This window comes from Salmo salar, chromosome ssa03, assembly GCF_905237065.1.
Source record: "Salmo salar chromosome ssa03, Ssal_v3.1, whole genome shotgun sequence".
Classification (NCBI taxonomy): Eukaryota; Metazoa; Chordata; class Actinopteri; order Salmoniformes; family Salmonidae; genus Salmo; species Salmo salar.
Genome location: NC_059444.1, coordinates 6,535,331 through 6,547,214, shown reverse-complemented (window position 1 = coordinate 6,547,214; position 11,884 = coordinate 6,535,331). Strand labels below are relative to the sequence as shown.

Sequence of the window (11,884 nt, the reverse complement as noted above, 5' to 3'; positions counted from 1 at the left end):
TTGTCTGTCTCTCTCTCTATTTCTACCTCTCTCTCTCGCTCTTTCTCCTCCTCTCTCTCTTTCTCTGCCTTTCTCTTTATTTCTCTCAGCCTCCTTCTTTCTCTATTTCTATCTGCCTCCTCTCTATTTCTCTGCCTCTCCCTCTCTCTCCTTCCCTCTTTTTTTCTCTGCCTCCCTCTCTTTATTTCTATCTGCCTCCTCTCTCTATTTCTCTCTGCCTCCCTCTCTCTCTATTTCTCTCTGCCTCCCCCTCTCTCTGTCTCCCTCTCTCTCTCTCCTTCTCTCTCTCTCTCTCTCTCTCTATTTCTCTCTGCCTCCCCTTCTCTCTATTTCTCTCTGCCTCCCCTTCTCTCTATTTCTCTCTGCCTCCCCCTCTCTCTGTCTCCCTCTCTCTCTCTCTCTCTCTCTATTTCTCTGCCTCTCTCCCTCTCCATTTCTCTCTGCCTCCCTCTTGCTCTCCCCCTATTTCTCAGCCTCCCTCTCTCTATTTCTCTGCCTCCCTCTCTCTCTGTCTCTGCCTCCCTTTCTCTCTCTCTTTTTCTGCCTCCCTCTCTTTCTCTGTCTCCCTCTCTCTCTATTTCTCTACCTCTCCCTCTTTCTCTTCCTCCCTCTCTCTCTTTCTCTGCCTCCCTCTTGCTCTCCCCCTATTTCTCTGCCTCCCTCTATTTCTCTGCCTCCCTCTCTCTCTCTTTCTATGCCTCTCTCTCTCTCTTTCTCTGCCTCTCTCTCTCTCTCTGCCTCCCTCTCTCTCTCTTTCTCTGCCTCCCTCTTTGCCTCCCTTTCTCTCTCTCTCCCTCTCTTTCTCTCTCTCTCTCTCTTTCTCTACTCTCTCTCTTTCTCTTTCTCTGCCTCTCTCTCTTTCTCTGCCTCTCTCTCTTTCTCTTTCTCTGCCCCTCTCTCTTTCTCTGCCTCTCTCTCTCTTTATCTGCCTCTCTCTCTCTTTATCTGCCTCTCTTTCTCTCTTTCTCTGCCTCTCTCTCTCTTTCTCTGCCTCCCTCTCTCTTTCTCTGCCTCTCTCTCTCTCTCGTTCTCTGCCTCTCTCTCTCTTTCTCTGCCTCTCTCTCTCTCTTTCTCTGCCTCTTTCTTTCTCTTCCTCTCTCTCTCTCTTTCTCTGCCTCTCTCTCTTTCTCTGCCTCTCTCCCTCTCTCTTTCTCTGCTTCCCTCTCTCTCTATTTCTCTCTGCCTTTCTCTTACTCTCTGTCTCTGTGCTCCTCTTACTCTCTATCCCTCTCTGCAGTCTACCTAGTATCACAGTGGTGGGGTGGTTTTCAGTTTTCCAAACGATTCATAATTATCCGCTCATGAAAAAAGTTTATCTGAAGTTGATGATGCCTGCTGTAGACTCAGATAGCCAACACCATGTATGTATGAGAGCTTCCCATGCATTATTGAAAACTATTTAACATACTGCACACTGGAACACACACACACACACACACAGGCTACTTTTGCCTATATATCAAATGATTAAGTAGTGATGGGAAACCGAGGCTCTCTGAAGGCTTAGGCGCTTTTTACCAAATTGTATCGGGGAAAGAAAATAAAATGTTAATTACTCTGAGCTTCATTATCTGTTCACGAAGCACATTAGTGACATCTGCTGGTCAGGAATACATAGCAGTGATTATCGATACAGGTATTTCTTTTCTCAGTTGTTTTCATTTTAAGACCATGTAGCAGCGGTCAGTCGTTGGCTGATTTTAGTAGCCTATAATTATATTATAGTAGCCTATAAATATATATTATATTATAGTAGCCTATAATTATATATTATATTAGCCTATAATTATATATTATATTATAGTAGCCTATTATTATATATTATATTATAGTAGCCTATAATTATATTATAGTAGCCTATTATTATATATTATATTATAGTAGCCTATAATTATATATTATATTATAGTAGCCTATAATTATATATTATATTATAGTAGCCTATTATTATATATTATATTATAGTAGCCTATTATTATATATTATATTATAGTAGCCTATAATTATATATTATATTAGCCTATAATTATATATTATATTATAGTAGCCTATAATTATATATTATATTATAGTAGCCTATAATTATATATTATAGTAGCCTATAATTATATATTATATTATAGTAGCCTATAATTATATATAATATTATAGTAGCCTATTATTATATATCATAGTAGCCTATAATTATATATTATATTATAGTAGCCTATAATTATATTATAGTAGCCTATTATTATATATCATAGTAGCCTATAATTATATATTATATTATAGTAGCCTATAATTATATATTATATTATAGTAGCCTATAATTATATTATAGTAGCCTATTATTATATATCATAGTGGCCTATAATTATATATTATATTATAGTAGCCTATAATTATATATTATATTATAGTAGCCTATAATTATATATTATATTATAGTAGCCTATTATTATATATTATAGTGGCCTATAATCAATTGAAATATCAGGTTTGCATCTTACATCATGCTTCCCTTTTTCGCCTTCAAGTTGACTATTTAAAAAAATATTAATCTATGGCATTATTTATGATGCTTAAGACAGAAACGTACTATACTAAATTAGATAAATTTTTTGAACAACGGTGCATAAAGAACAATTTTATAAATAGTCTGCCTTCAGTGGAATTCGACCTCATACCATAACGTCCCTGAATGTTACCTACCCACTAAGCTAACGTTGAGGTGAAACTTATCGTTCAAAAATCCTAACTATATTTGTATGTACGGTGTCCAGTAGGGGTCAGTGTTTGAAAGCAGCTTGGAATCGGACAAAAGCACCGGAACCACGACATAAATCAGTGGGATCTCGCATTTTTTGCAACACACGGTTTGAAAAAGCCTGTGATCAAACGAAGCTTCGGACGTGGGTAACGACGTACTTGTGATAAAGTGATACACGCATCGACACACTGCTTCGAAGTTAACTGCTTTTTTTTCTTCTCGATTTCAACACATGACTCGGAGCTCCGGTATCAAACATAACATCACTATTAATCAGAACTCAGGTATTATTGTGTTAATCCTCTAAGATCCATCAGAAGACAGACATTCAGCCCCTCAGACCATTCAGCCCTGTCTATAGCCTATACAACCCCCGTCCAGCCAGTATGAGCCATAACCACTCAGCCCTGTCTATAGCCTATACAACCCCGTCCAGCCAGTATGAGCCATAACCACTCAGCCCTGTCTATAGCCTATACAACCCCGTCCAGCCAGTATGAGCCATAACCACTCAGCCCTGTCTATAGCCTATACAACCCCTTCCAGCTAGTAGGAGCCATAACCATTCAGCCCTGTCTATAGCCTATACAACCCCGTCCAGCCAGTAAGAGCCATAACCACTCAGCCCTGTCAATAGCCTATACAACCCCGTCCAGCCAGTAGGAGCCATAACCACTCAGCCCTGTCTATAGCCTATACAACCCCGTCCAACCAGTAAGAGCCATAACCACTCAGCCCTGTCAATAGCCTATACAACCCCGTCCAGCCAGTAGGAGCCATAACCACTCAGCCCTGTCTATAGCCTATACAACCCCCTTCCAGCCAGTAGGAGCCATAACCACTCAGCCCTGTCTATAGCCTATACAACCCCTTCCAGCCATAACCACTCAGCCCTGTCTATAGCCTATACAACCCCCGTCCAGCCAGTAGGAGCCATAACCAATCAGCCCTGTCTATAGCCTATACATCCCCCGTCCAGCCAGTATGAGCCATAACCACTAGCAGTAGTGTATGTTCATGGTTTCTAAGGGAAGCCAGGCTTCCCCTCCAACACCCCCCCCCCCCTCAAAAAAACCACAACATATTAAATAATGTATCTTTAATCACTCTGCGTTTAATAATTGTCATTCAATTCGCAAGAGGCTACCTATCTCACCGAAGAAAACATCCGAAAGGGCGAAACAGTGCCCCTCTGTCTATGTACAGCGCTTTCGGAAAGTATTCTGACCCCCTCTCTCTTTTTTCCACATTTTGTGACGTTACAGCCTTATTCTAAAATGGATTAAATAATTTTTTTCTCTGATCAATCTACACACAATACACTAAAATGACATCACTATACACCATAATGACATCACAATACACCATACTGACATCACTATACACCAGAATGACAACATTTGTAACAGACCAGGTCGATTCTGTCTTCGGCAAAATTTGAAACAGTGTTTTTTATATTGGATAAAAGTAGAGGATCAGAGCTAGAAAACGGTATATCATACACTACAGTTTAGGAACAATGGGAAAGTAATTCTGCTTTGAAAGTTGATAAATGTGTAACCTCACTTTTGAGAAAATGGCCTATGAATGTTTTGGTACCTACTGGAGAGCTCTTCTTTGTCTACACCCGTTCAGCATCGTTCACACCCTTTAAAGCTTAAGCCCCACCCATCTCTTGGTGGGGTTGGTCCGAGTTTTCTGACCTCACAACAGCAGTCAAGCACCCAAGCTAACTGGCTAACTGGCTAGCTACTTCCAGACACAAATGAGAGAACAGCTCACTCTGACCATTTTAATCGCCTTAGCAGAGCTGGTTAGGCTGTTTTTATGTTATCCAGAGCATTAGTGACTGCAACTGTGCTGCTGGCAAAAATTTGATAACACTTTTTTTGCCAACGTTTATTGACGTCGGACATATTCAATGGGTGTTGAGTGTTCGTAAATTCCTCAGTAAATTTACCAGATGCGACTCGACAGCTGTTGATAGACGTAAGGACATCATGAACATTCAATTGAAATGGATACTTGCATAGTGGAGTCTTTGTTAAGACATGTCGCTAGCTAGCTAAACAATGAACCATAATCCTAACTCATGACGTTACTAACCTTCATGAATCTGCAGGCAGCTAACCAACCAGGTTCAATGTTAGCGAGCTAACATTAGGCTATAACTAGCAATACAAATGGCTCTGAAATACGAATAATATTACTACACAGATCAAACATGTAACATTAGCTAGCGAGTCAGCAAGGTAACGTTAGCTAGCTAGCTAACTGTACACTTTAACGTGAAAAGAAAAAGACTTTCTGACAAAATTAGAAATGTGTAATATCTGAAAAATGTAGCTAGCTAGACTATCTCTGTCACAGATTCCATAGTTGATTTACTTTGAAGATGTAATCTGGAGACCATCTCCTTAGCTATCATACTCTAATTCCACTGATTTCAAAAACTCGGTCCTCCAGAAAGTGGAGAGCAACACTTTTGCAATTTCAGTACGCAATATATATATTTTTAAAAGCCGCATTAGTACTTACACATACTGACCAGCTCAAATAGACAGAAGCATGGCAGACCAATCTGAACTCATCTCTCAGGGGAATGTCCAGTCCACTCATTATCTCAGCCAATCATGACTAGCGCCTGCTTTTTTTCTGTGGCTAGACCTATTCGGCGCGTATTTCACAAATGTTATTTGTATTTACAGATGGCATACAAGTTTGATATTAAGGCACATGAAAATTCACATGTTCCAGAAAGCATTTCTGCCCCAAAAATGCATTTTGATTTAAAAAAAGGTTACGTTCAAATGGCTCTCCTGTGAAGTAGTGATGCGTGACAAACAGTTTATATATAAAAAAAACAGAAATACCTTATTTACATTAGTATTCAGACCCATTGCTCTGAGACTCAACATTTAACTCAGGTACATCCTGTTTTCATTGATCATCCTTGAGATTTTTCTACAACTTGATTGGAGTCCACCTGTGGTAAATTTAATTGATTGGAAAGGCATACAGCTGTCTATATAAGGTCCCACAGTTGACAGTGCATGTCAGAGCAAAAACCTGTCACGGCTGTCATAGGAATGAGAGGACCAAGGTGCAGCGTGTGTGTCGTTACACATTTTATTTAATCTGTGAAACTTTGCAATACATAAATAAACTGAATAAACAAAACAATAAACCGTGACGCAGAGGAGAAACAAACACTACTCAAAAATAATCACCCACAAAATCCAGGAAGAAAAACCCCTACTTAAGTATGATCTCCAATTAATGACAACAAGGACCAGCTGCCTCTAATTGGAGATCATCCCAAACAAACCAACATAGAAATACAAAAACTAGAAGCTAACAACATAGAAATAGAACACATAGAATAAACCCCCCGGTCACGCCCTGACCTACTCTACCATAGAAAATGACAGCTTACCATGGTCAGGACGTGGCAAAACCAAGCCACGAGATGAAAGGAATTGTCCGTAGAACTCAGAGACAGGATTGTGTCAAGATCTGGGGAAGGGTACCAAAACATTTCTGCAGCACTGAAGGTCCCCAAGAACACAGTGGCCTCCATCATTCTTAAATGTAAGAAGTTTGGAACCACCAAAACTCTTCCTAGAGCTGGCCGCCCGACCAAACTGAGCAATTGGGGGAGAAGGGCCTTGGTCAGGGAGGTGACCAAGAACCCGATGGTCACTCTGACAGAGCTCCAAAATTCCTCTGTGGAGATGGGAGAACCTTCCAGAAGGACAAACCAACTCTGCCGCACTCCACCAATCAGGCCTTTATGGTAGAGTGGCCAGACAGAAGCCACTCCTCAGTAAAAGGTACATGGCAGCTTGCTTGGAGTCTGCCAAAAGGCACCGAAAGGACTCTCAGACCATGAGAAACAAGATTCTCTGTCTGATGAAACCAAGATTGAACGCTTTGGCCTGAATGCCAAGTGTCACGTCTGGGGGAAACCTGCCACCATCCCTACGGTGAATCACGGTGGTGGCAGCATCATGCTGTAGGGATGTTTTTCAGTGGCAGGGACTGGAAGCCTAGTCAGGATCGAGGGAAAGATTAACAGAGCAAAGTACCGAGAGATCCTTGATGAAAACTTTCTCCAGAACGCTCAGGACCTCAGACTGGGGCGAAGGTTCACCTTCCAACAGGACAACGATCCTAAGCACACAGCCAAGACATCGCAGGAGTGGCTTCATGACAAGTCTCTGAATGTCTCCGAGCGACCCAGCCAGAGCCCGGACTTGAACCCAATGGAACATCTCTGGAGAGACCTGAAAAAAGCTGTGTAGCATCACTCCCCATCAAACCTGACAGAGCTTGAAAGGATCTGCAGAGAAGAATGGGAGAAACTCCCCAAATCAGGTGTACCAAGCTTGTAGGGTTAAGGCTGAAATCGCTGTCAAAGGTGCTTCAAACAAAGTACTGAGTAAAGGGTTTGAATACTTACAGTACCAGTCAAATGTTTGGACACAACAACTCATTCAAGTTTTTTTCTGTCTTTTTACTATTTTCTACATTGTAGAATAATAGTGAAGACATCAAAACTATAAAATAACACATATGGAATCATGTAGTAACCAAAAAAGTGTTAAACAAATCAAAATATATTTTATATTTGAGATTATTCAAAGTAGCCACCCAAAACTCTACAAAGACGAATATATGCATTTCAGGTCAAATAACAACCCAATGTTTATCATCCACGACAAGTTAGCTAGCAACAGCAAGCTAGCTAAATGTACACGAACATATGCATTTCAGGTCAAATAACAACCCAATGTTTGTCATCCATGACAAGTTAGCTTGCAACAGCAAGCTAGCTAAATAGCCATGAATGTTTCATGTGTGTTTCGACCTGTCGCCAATTTAATATAGTAAGTTCACAGTTATTTTGGGTATTTTAACGGGTCAAAATCCACATACGCATGCGGAGCCGGTTTGGTCAGCATGTAATACTCACATGTAAAACCATGAAACGTGTTTAAAACTTAAACAATAGGTATTTAGATTAGCCCAATAAGTGTTCTCATTTTAAACACAGGCGTTTAGAATGCAAGATATGATATGATAAGACATGATAGTCAGTTTCTAACCAGATTTTAAACACTAATGTTTCCTTTCCCCATCATCCTGCTTAGAGTGCTTTAAGTCATTAGAAATGTATGTGACTTCCCATGCTTGTTATTCAGATCGGTGTTAGGAATGTTTGTCACCTTACCTACATTTCAGCACACCTGAACAGGACATTTGATTAAAGAAATATTTTCAACCGAGTGTTGTTGTTGTTTTTCGACTGTGTTGAGTTAATTTCCGTTTTCTCTCTCAGAGTGAAAAAAAGCAGTCGGAGGGGTCTCATTATCATATTTCCCAGCATGCTTTGTTGTAGGTAATTTTTTTGAATAGTTTGTTTTAATATGTTTCCTCCTGCACATTGATTAATGAAATTGATCTTACACTATACAAAGATAAATAACAAAATATTTTCTAAACTAAACCAATTTGTAAGGGGTTGGACTTATTGTACTGAGATGGTTGTTTCAGTTTATATGGTTTAGGTAGTCTTGTCATTAAGTCCTTTACCATAGCAGTTATTCTGAGTGCAGGTTTTGGGTGATAAAATATAAAAAACTAAATGGATATTCTCCCTCTGACTGGATTCCTAGTGATGGGCAAATTAAGCTTATTGAAGCATTGAGCCTTTCCAGCCAATTGTTTTCGAAAATTAGGTTCATTATTCGACACTGTGTACACAATTGTGGCAGCTGCTGGTCAAAAGGAATTTATAGCAGCCATATTATTATAGGTGACGTCCCACACGCCGTAGCGCGTAGCCTTTATGTCTTCTACCGACACCAATACCAAACCAATCAGGTGGTTGTTCAACAAAAACAAAAGCTTTGGAAGTCATTGATCATTGCTAAAGTGATACAGGCATCGGCACATCGCTTCAAAGTAAACTGCTTAGCGACTACGACGCACCATATGGGGGGGGGGGGGCTTATTGGAGCTGTCATTTGTGACCAAGATTTGTAAACATGTACTTTAAACAAAATGACAATGTACATTTCTTGATTGCTAGACATACAAATAATATTATATCTTGATACATTTAAAATGAGGTGTAGTGGTGGCTGCGACCGACTTGTGAACGACTCTTCCTCTGCTCTGTTGTCCGTTACATACTTCCCCTTATGGAGAAGAAACTAACATCCGTTTGGCCGGAGCAAGGAGTCTGGGTAACCAGGCAAGGTGATAAGCACAGTCGTTTGTGAACTGCAGCCCCCCCCCGCCACCCCCCCCCCCCCAACACACTATTCGTTCTCCAGTTTGAGTTTGTTGAGCAGAGGCTTGTGTATGTTTTGGTTCTATAAAGCTGTGTCCATCATAACATTCAGTAATCAATTAATTGCATTATTGCACCATGAGATGAATTATCAGTTCTAAACATGGATTTTTCTTCTCTATGCTCATGATCTATTTCCCTTCGCACATATGACAGACAGTCGGTGGTTGGAGCACGTCTATTGGGCTGAGCCGGAGGAGCCCGTATTAATCCTGCTGTAGGACTCACTGCGGCCAGCAATAGCAGGTCAAACAAACAACTAAAAGGAACGAGTCACTCAGAAAAAAATTAAAAAATAAAAATCACGACTCTCGAGTCAGTAAAAAGAGTATGATGTGGTCCATGAGACAGGATTTTCAGCCCACAACGTCACATATAACTACGCCATAACTAAAGTAAATTAAACTAAAGTAAACTAAAAACATGAAATGTATAACATGCGGACATAAAGGGCTTATTTTTAATTGAACCACAAGGCTTCAGGAATAAAAGTTACTGAACGCAACAACCATGTCTTTGTCACTAACAAACAGTCATTGGTGGGTATCGCTCACATTCACTTGAAAGGCATGCAGGGAAAATATGCAAATATGGCTTTACACCCTAGAGTGTTAAAACAACACCCCCAGTGTTTAGTGTTAAAACCTAAAGGCATTGTGCTGAATAACCTGTTTGTGTGTTTAAAAAGTGTTACAGCGAATTAACACTTTCTGGTGTTTACAATCTAAACACTGTGATGTAAAATTCTAAATTCCTTGACGCATTTAAAAAGTGTTACCAAAAAGGTGTTTAGTTATGTGTTTATAGACACTTGATTTTACAGTGTAAGTGCCCTAGAACGGAGCTGTAGGCTAACTGTTTTTAAACATTCAACAAGTTCAATATGCAACCTAGTGTTTACCTTAGTTGATTAAAGTTGGTGTGTTGCAAGAGGTCATGGAGTAGATCTGCAATATCTGATGTAGACTTTGGTACACGACCAGATTGAAAACATCTTGGTCACATCTAAATCTATAGCCTCATCATTACAATAACCACCCGAGTCATGCGTAAAGCGTTTAGAAAGCGACAGAGAAAAACATCTCTCTCGCGCTAAAAACCCATAGAAGATTAAAATAGCTAAAATAACCCAATAAATCCTCAGATTTTGGTTATCAACTTCAAGATCTAACATCTCCTTCCTCCTCTCACCTTCTGCAACCTCTTTTTTTTGGAGATCCCTCTCTTTTCACTGAGAGCTGAGGGTTTTCAGGGAAATCCCGGGAGCACAAACGGCTTCTCTCCAAGTCTCTCTATCACCGCTCAGACGAGTCTCCGGAGACAGGAATAAACCCGAGACATGGGAAACCTCCACGCTTAATCCTTAATCATCGGTTTATTTTATGCAGCAGAGACGTTCACGCGGTTGATATATTGAGTCAGTCGACCATGCAGGCGTTCCTCAGGTCTTCGGGATCTTCCTTGATAACCTCCTAAACCACCTATCTCCGCTCTTTCTGCTCTTTCTGCGGGGTTTAGGGACAGAGCCACAGAGCTCGGAGTGGGTAATTACGGGCTTCCCCACTGTCTCCTACCACTTGTCACTCCCCAATAAGAGTCTAGAATGGAGATAAGAAATCTTTTTTCCAAACGTGAGCTAATAGGAACGACGAGAACTATTATAGTTCAACACTTGTCTCTCTCATTCAGCTGGGTCCTAGAGGTAACCTTTTGAAAAAGGGGAGAGATGAAGTCACCCAAGATACGGACTTAGAATAGTATATGCCCTCTTTATGTGGACAATAATATGCCGAAGCTGAATTGGGGGATGAGGGTGTGGATATCCGCGTATTCACATTCTTGTCATATTCTGTCTAGCTATACAATGTGAAAAGGTCTATTTCACATGTGGTTTCCACTGAAGGTTCATGGGATAGTAATATCTATATTTTAGAATAAAACCTCATAGTAATTTCTTACTATGGTCTGACAACAATTTCTTTAGTTTGTGTGAACCAAATGCATTTTTTTTTCTTAATGTGTAGTTTCACGTGCTAATCTGTCATTTATACCAAAGTTCGATAACATGACAGATAAAGCAACACATAAACAACATTTAAACAACATAAACAACTCTTCATCAACACATCAAAAGTAATAACGCATGACGTTGATCAATGGACATCTGTTATTCTCTACTAATCATTTCACTCCCATGTGAGAGACGCAAAGCAGTGAAAACGCCTGTTATGCATTGTTCCTATATTCTTCAAGCCAATAAAGAAGACAAGTACTTACCTTTCCTCTCTCCAAGTTCACCAGTCATTGAAATACATTTAAACGGGAACTCCTTCAAATCGACCGTGCATAATGTGGTGACTTTTAAAGGCTTTTGTAGGGCAGAGTAAGACGGATGCGGCGGAGCGGCTGCTGTACGTAGCTCCCGCGGTGAAGAGTCATTGATGTTATACTTGCCCCTGCAGGGTGCCGAACAGTGGGGCAAACAAGTGTCGTGACGGGTCGGTTTTGAGCAAGACGCTTATTAATGTTGGTGTTATTGCCATGTCCGGGACCGGGAGTTAGCGCCATAACCACACCCGATCTGAAGGTCAGCATCATTAAACAGTTGTGTCCATAGATTACTAATAGACTGTTTGGAACACTAAACTCACGTAGTGGATATACTAATTGACGTGATTACGGTAATCAATTGTGATCCAAGTCAAATGCTTCATATTGTGAAGTCGGTTTTGGGGATAATGAAATCACATGTTATGGGCGTGAGAGAAATAATT

The 11,884-nt window shown here is 40.4% G+C and overlaps 1 protein-coding gene across 2 annotated transcripts in view; it reads right to left on the bottom strand.

Annotated features, from left to right (window-relative positions):
• LOC106596915 (netrin-G1) overlaps positions 1 to 11,646 on the bottom strand; it is a 224,165-nt gene extending 212,519 nt beyond the window's left edge. Inside the window, exon 1 of one of the 2 annotated variants that reach the window (XM_045714453.1) lies at positions 11,388 to 11,646. The gene's annotated coding sequence lies outside the window, so the exon portion shown is untranslated. Of the gene's footprint in view, positions 1 to 10,301; positions 10,748 to 11,387 lie in introns of those variants that run through there. The other variant, XM_045714452.1, reaches the window with a different exon arrangement.
• Between the last annotated feature and the right edge of the window lie 238 nt (positions 11,647 to 11,884).